The following is an 11,047-nucleotide window of genomic DNA, read 5'->3' as shown; positions in this document are numbered from 1 at the left end:
ATTGCCTGTTGTGCCTGAGGGCTATGTTATGGATGAAGCAATTGCTAAAGAAATCTTTGCTTGCAAAGATAGATATGATGTTAAGAAATTATTAGCTAAATGGAAGCAGCAATCTCTTAATGCTAGAATGAAACCTGACCCTGCTTTTGCTACTTCACCTATCTGTGTTACTAATAAGGATTATGAATTCTCTGTTGATCCTGATATAATTACTTTGGTTGAGTCTGATCCTTTCCATGGCTATGATCTGAAACTGTTGTGGCACATCTTACTAAATTAAATGATATAGCCACCCTATTCGCTAATGATGAGAAATCTCGCTACCTTTATATCCTTAAAATATTTCCGTTCTCATTAAAGGGTGATGCTAAGATATGGTTTAATTCTCTTGATCCTGGTTGTGTGCGTAGTCCCCAGGATATGATTTATTACTTCTCTGCTAAATATTTCCCTGCTCATAAGAAACAAGCTGCTTTGAGGGATATATATATAATTTTGTGCAAATTGAAAAGGAGAGTCTCCCACAAGCTTGGGGGAGGCTTCTCCAATTACTTAATGCTTTGCATGATCATCCTCTTAAGAAAAATGAAATACTTGATATCTTTTATAATGGACTAACCGATGCTTCCAGAGATTACTTGGATAGTTGTGCTGGTTCTGTTTTCAGGGAAAGAACACCGGATGAAGCTGAAATTCTATTGAATAATATGTTGACAAATGAAAATAATTGGACACTTCCTGAGCCAGCTCCTGAGCCAATTCCTGAGCCTATTCCTAAACCAACTCCGAAGAAAAGAGGTGTTCTATTTCTCAGTCCTGAAGATATGCAAGAGGCAAAGAAATCTATGAAAGAAAAGGGTATTAAAGCTGAAGATGTTAAGAATTTACCTCCTATTGAAGAAATACACGGTCTTAATTTACCGCCTGTTGAAGAAACTTGTGATCTTAATCCTCCACCTATTGAAGAAACTCACGGTCTTGATAACCCGACACAGGTAGTAAAGGTAAATTCTCTCTATAGATATGATAAAGCTGAAATCCCTCCTACTAAAATTGCTAGCCAATGCTTGGATGAGTTTGATAACTTTATTGTCAAACAAGAAAACTTCAATGCTTATTTTGGTAGACAATTGAAATACAATTCTGATACGCTTGAACACTTGGGTGATTATATGTCTAGAGTTAAGGGTGAACTTAAGCTCATTAGTAAACATGCTTCTATGGTTACCACTCAAGTAGAACAAGTACTTAAAGCTCAAAATGATTTGCTCAATGAATTAAATAGTAAGAATAATGACTATGCTGTTAGAGTGGCTACTAGAACTGGTAAAATGACTCAGGAACCTTTGTATCTTGAAGGCCACCCTAAGAGAATTGAGCAAGATTCTTAGAGAAATAATATTGATGCACCTAGTCCTTCTAAAAAGAAGAAGAAGAAAAATGATAGGACTTTGCATGCTTCTAGTGAACCTATTGCTGAACCATCTGAGAATCCAAATGATATATCTATTTCTGATGCTGAAACACAATCTGGTAATGAACATGAACCTAATGAAAATGTTAATGATGATGTTCATGATGATGCTCAACCTAGTAATGATAATGATGTAGAAATTGAACCTGCTGTTGATCTTGATAACCCACAATCAAAGAATCAACGTTATGATAAGAGAGACTTTGTTGCTAGGAAGCACGGTAAAGAAAGAGAACCATGGGTTCAGAAACCCATGCCTTTTCCTCCCAAACCATCCAAGAAAAAGGATGGTGAGGATTTTGAGCGCTTTCCTGAAATGATTAGACCTATCTTTTTGCGTATGCGATTAACTGATATGCTCAAAATGAATCCTTACGCTAAGTACATGAAAGAAATTGTTACTAATAAAAGAAAGATACCGGAAGCTGAAATTTCCACCATGCTTGCTAATTACACTTTTAAGGGTGGAATACCAAAGAAACTTGGAGATCCAGGAGTACCCACTATACCATGCTCCATTAAAAGAAACTATGTTAAAACTGCTTTATGTGATCTTGGAGCCGGTGTTAGTGTTATGCCTCTCTCTTTATATCGTAGACTTGATTTGAATAAGTTGACACCTACTGAAATATCTTTGCAAATGGCCGATAAATCAACTGCTATACCTGTCGGTATTTGTGAGGATGTGCCTATTGTGGTTGCAAACGTTACTATTTTAACGGACTTTGTTATTCTTGATATTCCCGAGGACGATAGTATGTCTATTATTCTTGGAAGACCCTTTTTGAATACTGCAGGGGCTGTTATTGCTTGCAACAAAGGCAATGTCACTTTTCATGTTAATGGTAATGAGCATACGGTACACTTTCCGAGGAAACAACCTCAAGTCCACAGTATCAATTCTATGGGAAAATTTCCATCGATTATTTTTGGAGGTTTTGAATTTCCTCTTCCTACTATCAAGAAGAAATATGATATTCTTATTATTGGGGATGTGCATATCCCCGTTGAGGTAACATAGTGTCATTCGAAATTTCTCCGGTTCCATGTTATTCGAAATGAGTTTGTTAACAAGACTTGATCAACCTTGTTAGTGGATTCCTTTTGATGAGCATGAGATGGATGAAACTAGAAGGCACAACCTTCTGTACCCTCCTTTTACTTTCTGTTATTTAGTTGAAATAAAGTAAAAATAGTATCTTTCTGTCTGTTTTCTGATTTATCCGTGCAATATAAAAATACCCCGAAAATAAAAGTTCTCCAAATGCCCTGAAAATGGAATATGATTTTTTTCTAGAATTTTTGAGAATATTTGGCACTGAGAACAATGCAGGAGGGGCAAGCACCTGGCCACGAGGGTGGAGGGCGCGCCCTACCCCCCTGGGCGCGCCCCCTGCCTCGTGGGCCACGGTGGCTCCCCTCCACTTATTCTTGCACCCACACACTCCTTCTTCCTCCCAAAAAAATCACCATCCAGCTCAAGCACGAGTTCTAGCTCATTTTGCTGCGATTTTCGATCTCCTTGCTCAAAGCACCTCTCACAAAACTGCTTGGGGGATTGTTCCTTGGTATGTGACTCCTCCATTGGTCCAATTAGCTTTTGTTCTAGTTCTTTATTCATTGCAAATTTGTGCTGCCTAGGTGACCATGTTCTTGAGCTTGCATGTCAAATTTATATGGTTCCAAGTAGTTCTAATGCTTGATATAGGCTCTAGGCACTTGTAGGAGTAGTTGCTATCAATTTTGTTGAGCTTGGTTCACTTTTATTTGAAGTTGCTAAAAATTTCAGAAATTTTTCAGAGGAAGAAATATGCCTAGGAAAATGTTCCAAGGTGGTTCTTCAAGGAAGCAAGGACCCAGGCTTGCAATGCGTGATGCTGACGATGAGCCACCAAGGGACGCTCCAGTGCGGCCTTGTGAATGGCCTTCAGAGAACTTTATGGATCGAGCGGGAATCAAGGAAGAATTTAACGCATATTTGCGTAACGCTGATCTTGTGAGCTTCGAGGCAGAGAAGTGCCGCCAATACCACTATCTCACTAGTTCATTTGTGAGGAGGTTTGAATTTTCATCTGCACGTAATTCTCCAACTGTCCTGTTTGATCTTTATGAAAAGTCTTACACTATGGACTTAGACGATTTTACCACTGCTTGCAGACTTCCACAATGGGGTAGTGCTAGTGAACCCCGCAAATCTGAATTTAGAAATTTTCTTGCTAGTATAACTGTGGGGGAATCTAGAGACATAGCACAAGCTACCATAGGGAGCATTCATTTTCCTGCTATACATTATTTTGCTCTCTTCATAGGTAGGTGCATAAATGGTGAAGATGAAGCATGTCACATGTGTGTCCCTGATCTCAGTATTCTTAGGAGTGCTATGCTAGGAGACAAATCTTATAATTTGGGAGCCATTGTTGCACGTAGGTTGCATCATAATAGATTTAATGGAGATTTCTTTGGAGGAATTTATGCAACCCGCTTAGCTGATTTTCTTGGTGTGGACATTCGTGAGGATGATATTGAGTTGCCTCCTACTTATTTAGACTATAATGCTATGGTCTACCACCAGTTTGTCGAGAGGAATGAATCACCTCTCCGGTATTGCCTAATCTTTCACAGACGTCGTGATGTTCGTATTACTCTCCCTGCTCCTGCCTTCTTTGATTATCAGGCAAAAGGAAGATATGTTATTACCAGAGAGGAGGCAGATGAGTACGACAGGAGTGCGGAGGCAGCTCGCCGCCACGCTGCAGCCCAGGAGGCAATAGCCGCTGCATCTCAGTACGACCCCGGCTACAACTATGGATATCCGCCAGGCCATCCGTGGCAATAAACCAACTTAGGCCAAAAGCCTAAGCTTGGGGGAGTACGTATCTCTCACCGACATTACATTTATGTTCACACACTCATTGCTAAATGTCGGTGCTCATAATCTTTCACTGTAATATCCATGCTAGTTTATTTTCTTTTTCTTGCTTTCTTCTTGTGTGTTTGTTAAACCTTAAGAAAAACCAAAAAAATAATAATGTAGCTTTTAGTTAGTTTACTTTTCTTGCTGTAGTAGAAATAATTAAAAAGAAAACCCAAAAAGATTTCCCGTTCTTCTTTTACTTGTTGGGATATTTCCCGTGTAAATAGTTTTATTTCTTTTCTTTTCTTTGGGGGTCGATAGGAGAAGACCATAATTAAATTGTTGAAGTGGCTCTTATATGCATTATTGTTGATTTAACCAAGAGCCCATATTGCCTTGTCTTCTCCTGTTTATTGAATGCTCGCAGATTCCAGCTTAGTCCAATGCACGTGCACTCTTATTATTTTCACATCGTTCGGTCGTGCAAGTGAAAGGCAATTATGACGATATATGATGGACTGACTGAGATGAGAGAAGCTGGTATGAACTCGACCTCTCTTGCTTTTGTAAATATGATGAGTTCATCGTTTCTGATTCAGCCTATTATGAGTAAACATGTTTGCAATGACAATTAGAGATTATAGTTGCTCGTGCCATGCTTGATTAGCTATCAGTTATAATGGTTTACCTTGCGTGCCAACATGCTATTAAAATGGTTGTGATGTGGTATCGTGGGGTGGTATCCTCCTTTGAATGATTTAAGTGACTCGACTTGGCACATGTTCACACATGTAGTTGAAACAAATCAACATAGCCTTCACGATATTTATGTTCATGGTGGATTATATCCTACTCATGCTCGTACTCAATGTCTATTAATTTTAATGCATGTTCATGACTGTTGTCGCTCTCTAGTTGGCCGCTTCCCAGTCTTTTGCTAGCCTTCACTTGTACTAAGCGGGAATGCTGCTTGTGCATCCAATCCCTTAAACCCCAAAGTTATTCCATATGAGTCCACCATACCTTCCTATATGCGGTATCTACCTGCCGTTCCAAGTAAATTTGTATGTGCCAAACTCTAAACCTTCAAATGAAATTCTATTTTGTATGCTCGAATAGCTCATGTATCAACTAGGGATGTATGTATCTTCCATGCTAGGCGGGTTATTCTCAAGAGGAGTGGACTCCGCTCCTCACTCACGAGAAAATGGCTGGTCACCGGGATGCCCAGTCCCATGCTTTATGTCAAGCAAAGGTTTAAGCTAGGGGGAGTTGATACGTCTCCGTCGTATCTACTTTTCCAAACACTTTTGCCCTTGTTTTGGACTCTAACTTGCATGATTTGAATGGAACTAACCCGGACTGACGCTGTTTTCAGTAGACTTTCCATGGTGTTATTTATATGCACAAACAAAAGTTCTCGGAATGACCTGAAACTCCATGGAACATCTATTTGGAAAATAAGAAAAATACTGGAAGAAAAATCCACGTCAGGGGGCCCACACCCTGTCCACGAGGGTGGAGGGCGCGCCCCCTACCTCGTGGGCCCCCTGACGCTCCACCGACTTCAACTCCAACTCCATATATTTGTGTTCGGGGAGAAAAAAAATCAAGGAGAAGGATTCATTGCGTTTTACGATACGGAGCCACCGCCAAGCCCTAAAACCTCTTGGGAGGGCTGATCTGGAGTCCGTTCGGGGCTCCGGAGAGGGGAATCCGTCGCCTTCGTCATCATCAACCATCCTCCATCACCAATTTCATGATGCTCACCGCTGTGCGTGAGTAATTCCATCATAGGCTTGCTGGACGGTGATGGGTTGGATGAGATCTATCATGTAATCGAGTTAGTTTTGTTAGGGTTGTTGGGAATCGTAGCATAATTTTAAAATTTTCCTACGTTCACCAAGATGCATCTATGGAGTATACTAGCAACGAGGGGAAAGGAGTGCATCTACATACCCTTGTAGATCGCGAGTGGAAGCGTTCCAATGAACGTGGATGACGGAGTCGTACTCGCTGTGATCCAAATCACCGATGACCGAGTGCCGAACGGACGGCACCTCCGCGTTCAACACACGTACGGTGCAGCAACGTCTCCTCCTTCTTGATCCAGCAAGGGGGAAGGAGAGGTTGATGGAGATCCAGCAGCACGACGGCGTGGTGGTGGATGTAGCGGGTCTCGGCAGGGCTTCGTCGAGCTTCTGCGAGAGGGAGAGGTGTAGCAGGGGAGGAGGGAGGCGCCCAAGGCTGTAATCTTACCGCCCTCCCTCCCCCCCTTTATATAGGCCCCCTGGGAGGGGGGGCGCCGGCCAGAACCCATCTAGGGTGGGGGGCGGCGGCCAGGGGGGTAACTTACCCCCCAAGGCAAGTGGGGCGCCCCCCCCCCCCCACCCTAGGGTTTCCAACCCTAGGCGCAGGGGGGAGGCCCATGGGGGGGCGCCCAGCCCACTAGGGGCTGGTTCCCTTCCCACTTCAGCCCACGGGGCCCTCCGGGATAGGTGGCCCCACCCGGTGGACCCCCGGGACCCTTCCGGTGGTCCCGGTACAATACCGGTAACCCCCGAAACTTTCCCAGTGGCCGAAACTTGACTTCCTATATATAATTCTTCACCTCCGGACCATTCCGGAACTCCTCGTGACGTCCGGGATCTCATCCGGGACTCCAAACAACTTTCAGGTTTCCGCATACACATATCTCTACAACCCTAGCGTCACCGAACCTTAAGTGTGTAGACCCTACGGGTTCGGGAGACATGCAGACATGACCGAGACGCCTCTCCGGTCAATAACCAACAGCGGGATCTGGATAACCATGTTGGCTCCCACATGTTCCACGATGATCTCATCAGATGAACCACGATGTCGAGGATTCAATCAATCCCGTATGCAATTCCCTTTGTCAATCGGTATGTTACTTGCCCGAGATTCGATCGTCGGTATCCCAATACCTTGTTCAATCTCGTTACCGGCAAGTCTCTTTACTCGTACCGCAATGCATGATCCCGTGACTAACGCCTTAGTCACATAGAGCTCATTATGATGATGCATTACCGAGTGGGCCCAGAGATACCTCTCCGTCACACGGAGTGACAAATCCCAGTCTCGATCCGTGCCAACCCAACAGACACTTTCGGAGATACCCGTAGTGCACCTTTATAGTCACCCAGTTACGTTGTGACGTTTGGCACACCCAAAGCACTCCTACGGTATCCGGGAGTTGCACGATCTCATGGTCTAAGGAAAAGATACTTGACATTGGAAAAGCTCTAGGAAACGAAACTACACGATCTATTATGCTATGCTTTAGGATTGGGTCTTGTCCATCACATCATTCTCCTAATGATGTGATCCCGTTATCAATGACATCCAATGTCCATAGTCAGGAAACCATGACTATCTGTTGAACAACGAGCTAGTCAACTAGAGGCTTACTAGGGACACGTTGTGGTCTATGTATTCACACATGTATTACGATTTCCGGACAATACAATTATAGCATGAACAATAGACAATTACCATGAACAGAGAAATATAATAATAACCATTTATTATTGCCTCTAGGGCATATTTCCAACAGTCTCCCACTTGCACTAGAGTCAATAATCTAGTTACATTGTGATGAATCGAACACCCATTGCGTCCTGGTGTTGATCATGTTTTGCTCTAGGGAGAGGTTTAGTCAACAGATCTGCTACATTCAGGTCCGTATGTACTTTACAAATATCTATGTCTCCATTTTGAACACTTTCACGAATGGATTTGAAGCGACGCTTGATATGCCTGGTCTTCCTGTGAAACCTAGGCTCCTTCGCAAGGGCAATAGCTCCAGTGTTGTCACAGAAGACAGTCATCAGGCCCGACGCATTGGGAATCACCCCTAGGTCGGTAATGAACTCCTTCATCCAGACTGCTTCCTGTGCTGCCTCCGAGGCTGCCATGTACTCCACTTCACATGTAGATCCCGCCACGACGCTTTGCTTGCAACTGCACCAGCTTACTGCTCCTCCATTCAAAATATACACGTATCCAGTTTGTGACTTCGAGTCATCCAGATCTGTGTCGAAGCTAGCGTCGACGTAACCCTTTACGACGAGCTCTTCGTCACCTCCATAAACGAGAAACATATCCTTAGTCCTTTTCAGGTACTTTAGGATATTCTTGACCGCCGTCCAGTGTTCCATGCCGGGATTACTTTGGTACCTTCCTACCAAACTTACGGCAAGGTTTACATCAGGTCTGGTACACAGCATGGCATACATAATAGACCCTATGGCCGAGGCATAGGGGATGACACTCATCTTTTCTATATCTTCTGCCGTGGTCGGGCATTGAGCCGTGCTCAATTGCACACCTTGCAATACAGGCAAGAACCCCTTCTTGGACTGATCCATATTGAACTTCTTCAATATCTTGTCAAGGTATGTACTCTGTGAAAGACCAATGAGGCGTCTTGATCTATCTCTATAGATCTTGATGCCTAATATATAAGCACCTTCTCCAAGGTCCTTCATTGAAAAACACTTATTCAAATAGGCCTTTATACTTTCCAAGAATTCTATATCATTTCCCATCAATAATATGTCATCCACATATAATATGAGAAATGCTACAGAGCTCCCACTCACTTTCTTGTAAACACAGGCTTCTCCATAAGTCTGTGTAAACCCAAACGCTTTGATCATCTCATCAAAGCAAATGTTCCAACTCCGAGATGCTTGCACCAGCCCATAGATTGAGCGCTGGAGCTTGCATACTTTGTTAGCATTCTTAGGATCAACAAAACCTTCCGTCTGCATCATATACAACTCTTCCTTAAGAAAGCCGTTAAGGAATGCCGTTTTGACGTCCATCTGCCATATCTCATAATCATAGTATGCGGCAATTGCTAACATGATTCGGATGGACTTCAGCTTCGCTACGGGTGAGAAAGTCTCATCGTAGTCAACCCCTTGAACTTGTCGATAACCCTTAGCGACAAGTCGAGCTTTGTAGATGGTCACATTACCAACGCGTCTGTCTTCTTCTTAAAGATCCATTTGTTTTCTATGGCTCGCCGATCATCGGGCAAGTCAGTCAAAGTCCATACTTCATTTTCATACATGGATCCTATCTCGGATTTCATGGCTTCTAGCCATTTGTCGGAATCCGGGCCCGCCATCGCTTCTTCATAGTTCGAAGGTTCACCGTTGTCTAACAACATGATTTCCAGGACAGGGTTGGTGTACCATTCTGGTGCTGAACGTGTCCTTGTGGACCTACGAAGTTTAGTAGTAACTTGATCCGAAGCTTCATGATCATCATCATTAACTTCCTCCCCAGTCGGTGTAGGCACCACAGGAACATCTTCCCGCGCTGCGCTACTTTCCGGTACGGAAGGGGTGACTATCACCGCATCAAGTTCCACTTTCCTCCCACTCAATTCTTTCGAGAGAAACTCCTTCTCCAGAAAGGACCCGTTCTTGGCAACGAAGATCTTGCCTTCGGATCTGAGGTAGAAGGTATACCCAATGGTTTCCTTAGGGTATCCTATGAAGACGCATTTTTCCGATTTGGGTTCGAGCTTTTCAGGTTGAAGTTTCTTGACATAAGCATCGCATCCCCAAACTTTTAGAAACGACAGCTTAGGTTTCTTCCCAAACCATAATTCATACGGTGTCGTCTCAACGGATTTCGACGGAGCCCTATTTAAAGTGAATGCGGCAGTCTCTAAAGCATAGCCCCAAAATGAGAGCGGTAAATCGGTAAGAGACATCATAGATCGCACCATATCCAATAGCGTGCGATTACGACGTTCGGACACACCATTTCTCTGAGGTGTTCCAGGCGGCGTGAGCTGTGAAACTATTCCACATTTCCTTAAGTGTGCACCAAACTCGTGACTTAAATATTCTCCACCACGATCTGATCATAAGAATTTTATTTTCCTGTCACGTTGATTCTCAACCTCACTCTAAAATTCCTTGAACTTTTCAAAGGTTTCAGACTTGTGTTTCATTAGGTAGACATACCCATATCTACTTAAGTCATCAGTGAGAGTGAGAACATAACGATATCCTCCGCGAGCCTCAACACTCATTGGACCGCACACATCGGTATGTATGATTTCCAATAAGTTGGTTGCTCGCTCCATTGTTCCGGAGAACGGAGTCTTGGTCATCTTACCCATGAGGCATGGTTCGCACGTGTCAAATGATTCGTAATCAAGAGACTCCAAAAGTCCATCTGCATGGAGCTTCTTCATGCGCTTGACACCAATGTGACCAAGGCGGCAGTGCCACAAGTATGTGGGACTATCGTTATCAACTTTACATCTTTTGCTATTCACACTATGAATATGTGTAACATCACGTTCAAGATTCATCAAGAATAAACCATTAACTAGCGGGGCATGACCATAAAACATATCTCTCAAATAAATAGAACAACCATTATGCTCAGATTTAAATGAGTAGCCATCTCGAATTAAACGAGATCCAGATACAATGTTCATGCTCAAAGCTGGCACTAAATAACAATTATTAAGGTTTAAAACTAATCCCGTAGGTAGATGCAGAGGTAGCGTGCCGACGGCGATCACATCGACCTTGGAACCATTCCCGACGCGCATCGTCACCTCGTCCTTCGCCAGTCTCCGTTTATTCCGTAGTTCCTGTTTTGAGTTACAAATATGAGCAACCGCACCGGTATCAAATACCCAGGAGCTACTACGAGTACTGGTA

The sequence above is a fragment of the Triticum aestivum genome, chromosome 2D (genome assembly GCF_018294505.1).
Source record: "Triticum aestivum cultivar Chinese Spring chromosome 2D, IWGSC CS RefSeq v2.1, whole genome shotgun sequence".
NCBI lineage: Eukaryota > Viridiplantae > Streptophyta > Magnoliopsida > Poales > Poaceae > Triticum > Triticum aestivum.
This window is presented reverse-complemented; position numbering follows the sequence as displayed.